The 6,000-nt window shown below is 41.2% G+C and overlaps 1 protein-coding gene across 1 annotated transcript in view; it reads left to right on the top strand.

The window, feature by feature from the left end:
- The first annotated feature begins 227 nt into the window (after positions 1–227).
- DMTF1 (cyclin D binding myb like transcription factor 1) overlaps positions 228–6,000 on the top strand; it is a 60,816-nt gene continuing 55,043 nt past the window's right edge. Inside the window, exon 1 of the mRNA XM_024212912.2 lies at positions 228–335. The gene's annotated coding sequence lies outside the window, so the exon portion shown is untranslated. The remainder of the gene's footprint in view (positions 336–6,000) is intronic.

Below are 6,000 nucleotides of genomic sequence, written 5' to 3'. Positions count from 1 at the left end.
AGTCACACTCAGAGGCTTGCTGTGTGAAAGGGGTCACCAGTACAAAAGTTTGAGAGCCACTGAGATAGAATCTCCCCTCAGCAGGGCACACAGATGGGGATGGTGTGACCTTTCTCGCGCTCTCCCCCAGGCCGCCCAGCTCCGTGAGCTTTGTGGCGCCGCGCCTTGGCGGAAGCCGGTGGGCGGGGCGGCGGAGGCTCTTCCGGCGGCTCGCTGGCTGCCTGCGCTCCGGCCCCGCTGCTGCCTCCCCCGCTCGCTGCCGCTCTCGGCGCCTCCATCCTGGTACTTCAGAGGCTCCATCCTGGTTTCTCAAGTGCCCGGACCCAAAACAGGAAGTAAGTGCGAGGGGACCCGCGGGCTGCCGGGGCCGGGAGCAGCCGGCTGCGGGGCGCGGCGGGAGAGCCCGGTGGCGGGGCGGGAGCGGCTCAGCCCCCTCCCCACTCCCCTTCCTCTCCCTGGCGGGGATAGGGAGCGGGGCTCGCCGCGGCCTCAGCCGCTGCCGCCGCAGCCGGGCGAGAAGAAGCCGCGGAGACAGGAAAATGGCGCCGGAGCTAGAATGGGACCAAATGGCGGCGCTGCCGGGCGGGGAGCAGCGGGAGCCTGGCCCGGGGGCAGAGGCGGCTTCTCCCCAGCGCCCCCCCGCCCCGAGCAGGGAGTGTGGGGGAGCAGCCCCTCCCCCATGGGGCTGTAACGCCTCGCCAGGAGGGAGGAGCTGGTGCACATGTGGGCGTGATTGCCACGGGGGCGGGGGCGTTATTATTGCAACCACAAAACAGTGAACATTGCAAAGCAGGTGAAATATAACATGAACAATGCCAAGTGCTTTTAAAACGTATGGCAGTGAAGGCGGCCCAGAGGAGACTCATTGTGCGGGGGAGAGGCGCTTGTGAATTATTGGTTGCGCTTTAAAAAAAAATTGGTTTTGCCTTTTTCTTAGTTTTTTTTTAACCCATGTGTTTAAATGTTAAAAGCCCAGCTGCAAAGCATGAGTGATGTGTAACATTTCTCCTTTCCTGCGTCGGGTGTATTTAAAAGGCATGGGCTTTTATTCTGGTAGGTGACATGATTTGGGATTGGGCTTTTTTTGGCAGTGGGTGTTAGAGTAGGTTTCTGAAAGAGGAAATTTACAAAGTGAGGATTTTCACTTAAATGTGGAAAATTGCCAGAACTTATTTTTTCAACTAACTTGATAGTTATGCATTAGCCATACAACATAATGCATCCTGTTAGGAGAACATATGCATCCCTGTTTCATGGAAGTAATTGTGCTTTGTTTTAGTTGTGTAATGCGTTCTGGCTATGATGATGCATAATAAATAAATTCATGGTAAGTGCAAGTATATTCCCCACACAGCATCTCATTAAGCAATTCAAAGAAACTACAGCAAAGTATACTGTACACTGACAGAGAGTTACTGAAATTTTAGTTCCCAGTTAGAAGTAGATAAGGACATTCATATAACCTGATAAAGGTTATTTATTGACAAACTTACTGACAATGTAATGTGTAGTTTGATATATTGACAATATTCAGGTAATAATCATCTTACAAACATGAAAGATGTGGCGAAGTGTCTTCATAACAAAGTAAAAAGATACAGATTGACAATGACTTTGCCATATAGATGAAGACAACTGTAACAAAAAAACACTGGAGTTTGGATGGCATATGCCATCTGAACTTTATAAATATAAAAACCCTTTCTTCTTTGTAAACATTTGTGTAGTCAAATAAAATCAAATTATTTATAGTTGGTACTGTAAATAATAGGACTATCAGCTGCATCAGTAATACCCCACAGAGGTGTGGATCTTGCAACAGTTATAAGGGCTGGAACCTGAAACTGGCTCCCTGCAGAGACAGTTGTAGGATCAGGGCTGAAATATTAACCATTTGTGTCAATATTTCAACATAGGTCACAGCACTCTTCTTATTTATAGAAGTTAATTCGTATGTTCAGCTATGCCTCTCAAAGCATCAGAGCTGTGGCTTTCCATTATAATTACAGTAGGTATAATACTGAACAATTTTTCATATTTCATAATACATTAATATTTGCCAGTGTATCTAAAGGTGAAGAGACAATTTTGAACATTAATAAAGAGATGGAATTTAAATGCTTTTTCTTTAGTGTTTATTAGTGTATACCAATCTATCAAGCTTTTTATCCACACCTATCCCAGTAGTTTTTGAGAACCTCAGAAATGGCCTGTGGTCCAATTTTCCATTGTTCCATATGACGGATGAAGGTATGCTCTCCACTTCATATTTCATTGGTTGGATAAAACTGTACGGGCACTCCAGTACATCTTGAATACCTCATAAGAGCGGCCATATTGGGTCAGACCAATAGTCCATCTAGCCCAGTATCTTGTCTTCCGACGGTGGCCAATGCCAGGTGCTTCAGAGGGAGTGAATAGAACAGGTAATCATCAAGTGATCCATCCCTGTCGCCCGTTCCCAACTTTTGGCACCATCCCTGCCATCCTGACTAATAGCTTTTTCGAACCCTTCTATAGTCTTGGCCTTCACTATATCCTCAGGTAAAGAGATCCATGGGTTCACTGTGTGTTGTCTGAAGAAATACTTCCTTTTGTTTGTTTTAAACCTGCTGCCTATTAATTTCATTTGGTGACACCTAGGGTATGTCTACACTACAGGATTAATCCGAATTTAGATAATTCGAATTTGGGAAACAGGTTGTATAAATTCGATTGTGCGCGGCCACACTAAGCACCTTAATTCGGTTTTAAACCACATTAATTCGGTGGTGTGCGGCCACACTACCCCATTAACTTAAACACAGTAATTCGGTGGTGTGCGTCCACACTAACCCTAATTCGAATTAACAAAATCGATTTAGGCTCTACTCCGTTCGTCCAGGTGGAGTACAGAAATCGATTTAAAGGGCCCTTTAATTCGAATTAACTGGCTCTGTAGTGTGGACGGGTGAAGGGTTAATTCGGATTAAGGCAGCTAAATCCGAATTAAAGTCCTAGTGTAGACCAGGCCCTAGTTTTTGTGTTAGGAAAAGGAGTAAATACTTCCTTATTTACTTTCTCCACACCTGTCATGATTGTATAGACCTCTATCATGTGTCTCTTTTCCAAGCTGAAAAGTCCCAGTTTTGTTAATCTCTCCTCATATTGATAATTTATCTCTTCTCATTCCTTCTTTGACTTCATGAAGTTGTCAATTGCATGCTGGTGTAAATGAGAACAGTTTGTCCCAACGTGTGTCTACTGTACCTTCTATCTCTTATGATAACCCATCTGTATAAATGTTCGTTATAAATGTTGCTTTTGAACTCAGTCGACTTAATTTAAAATAATTTAAAATAAATCATGACACAGACTGAATTTCCATAGAAAACCTCTTACATGGAATCTGTGTGTTTGGGCTGATTTTTCCCCCCCCTTTAGCAGCTATTTAAGATTTTTTTTGAATGTGAAATACTTAACTGCTGGGTCTAATTTTGCTGTTACTGCAACATATGCTATTTGGACAACCAGAAGCAGCCATTGTGAGCGAGAAATCAACTTGTTTATGAAATAACTTCCAAATGTGTGCCAGGTGACCAGTGAAACCTGCTGATTATGACTGTATATGTATTTACTAACTTACTGACTTTTTAATGAAAACACATTCAGAACACCTCAAAAGAGTTGATATAGCTTTAAAGTACAAGGTGTTGTAGTTTGTGTTATAATTAGGGCTGTCGATTAATCACAGTTAACTCACGCAATTAAAAAAAATTAATCACGATTAATCGCAGTTTTAATCGAACTGCTAAACAATAGAATACCAATTGAAATGTATTAAATATTTTTGGGTGTTTTTCTGCATGTTCAAATATATCGATTTCAATTACACCATAGAATATAAAAACAAGGAGTCCTTTTAGCCTACAGAAGTTTATGTCCAAATAAATTTGTTAGTCTCTAAGATGCCACAAGGACTCCTTGTTGTTTTTGCTGATACAGACTAACACGGCTACCACTTGGAAACAGAATACAAAGTGTACAGTGCTCACTTCATATTATTTTTATTACAAATATTTGCACTGTTAAAATGATCATGTGCCAGCAATGCCCCTCTGCCATGTACATTGGCCAAACTGGAGAGCCTCTACGCAAAAGAATAAATGGACACAAATCAGACATCAAGAATTATAACATTCAAAAAACAGTCTGAGAACACTTCAACCTCCCTGGTCACTCGATTACAGACTTCAAAGTTGCAATACTCCAACAAAAAAAACTTCAAAAACAGACTCCAACGAGAAACTGCAGAATTGGAATTAATTTGCAAACTGGCCACCATTAAATTAGGCTTGAATAAAGACTGGGAGTGGATGGGGTCATTACACAAAGTAAAACCTATTTCCCCATGCTAATTTTCCCCCTACTGTTACTCACACCTTCTTGTCAACTGTTTGAAATGGGCCATCCTGTTTATCACTACAAAAGTTTTTTTTCCCTCCTCCTGATGATAGCCTACCTGAACTGATTACTCTTGTTATAGTTAGTATGGCAACACCCATTTTTTCATGTCCTCTGTGTATATTATATATCGTCCTACTGTATTTTCCACTGCATGCATCCGATGAAGTGGGTTTTAGCCCACGAAAGCTTATGCTCAAATAAATTTTTAGTCTCTAAGGTGCCACAAGTACTCCTCATTCTTTTTAAAAGAAATACCATTTTTCAATTCACCTCATACAAGTACTGTAGTGCTATCTCTATCGTGAAAGTGCAACTTACAAATAAACATTTTTTTGTTACATGACTCCACTCAAAAACAAAACAATGTAAAACTTTAGAGCCTATAGTTTCACTCAGTCCTACTTCTTGTTTAGCCAATCACTAACAAGAGAAACAAGTTTGTTTACATTTACGGGAGATAATGCTGCCCACTTCTTATTTACAATGTCACGTGAAAGTGAGAACAGGTTTTCACATGCCACTGTTGTAGCTAGCATTGCAAGGTATTTACGTGCCAGATATGCTAAACGTTCATATACCTCTTCATGCCTCGGCCACCATTCCAGAGGAAGTGCTTCCATGCTGATGACGCTTGTTTAAAAAAAAAAAAAAGGCATTAATTAAATTTGTGACTGAATTCCTTGGGGGAGAATTGTATGTCTCCTAGTCTATTTACCCGCATTCTGCCATATATTTCACGTTATAGCAGTCTCAGATGACGACCCAGCACATGTTTGTTTTAAGAATACTTTCACTGCAGATTTGACAAAACGCAAAGAGGGCACCAATGTGAGATTTCTAAAGATAGCTACAGCAATCGACCCAAGGTTTAAGAAGCTGAAGTGGCTTCTAAAATCTGAGAGGGACGAGGTGTTGAGCATGCTTTCAGAAGTCTTAAAAAAGCAATGCTTTGATGCGGAAACTACAGAACCCAACCACCAATAAAGAAAATCAACCTTCTGCTGGTGGCATCTGACTCAGATGATGAAAATGAACATGCATCAGATCATTATCAAGCAGAACCCATCATCAGCATGGACGCATGTCCTCTGGAATGGTGGTTGAAGCATGAAGGGACATATGAATCTTTATCGCTTCTAGCACATAAATATCTTGTGACACCGGCTACAACAATGCCATGCGAACGCCTGTGACATTGTAAACAAGAAGCGCACAGCATTATCTCCTACAAATCTAAACAAACTTGTTTGGGCAATTGGCTGAACAAGAAGTAGGACTGAGTGGACTTGTAGGCTCTAAAGTTTTACATTGTTTTATTTTGGATTCAAGTAACTTTTTTTGTAGATGATTCAACATTTGTAAGTTCAACTTTCATGAAAACGAGATTACACTACAGTACTTGTATTAGATTAATTGAAAAATACAATTTTTTTTAGAGTGCAAATATTTGTAGTAAAAAAGAAATATAAAAGTGAGCACTGTACACTTGGTATTCTGTGTTGTAATTGAAATCAATATATTTGAAAATGTACAAAACATCCAAAAATATTTAAA

The sequence above is a fragment of the Terrapene carolina genome, unplaced genomic scaffold (genome assembly GCF_002925995.2).
Source record: "Terrapene carolina triunguis isolate 2854851 unplaced genomic scaffold, T_m_triunguis-2.0 Scaffold68, whole genome shotgun sequence".
Taxonomy (NCBI): domain Eukaryota; kingdom Metazoa; phylum Chordata; order Testudines; family Emydidae; genus Terrapene; species Terrapene triunguis.
Note: the sequence above shows the minus strand (reverse complement) of the source record. Positions and strands in the feature narration are given on the sequence as shown.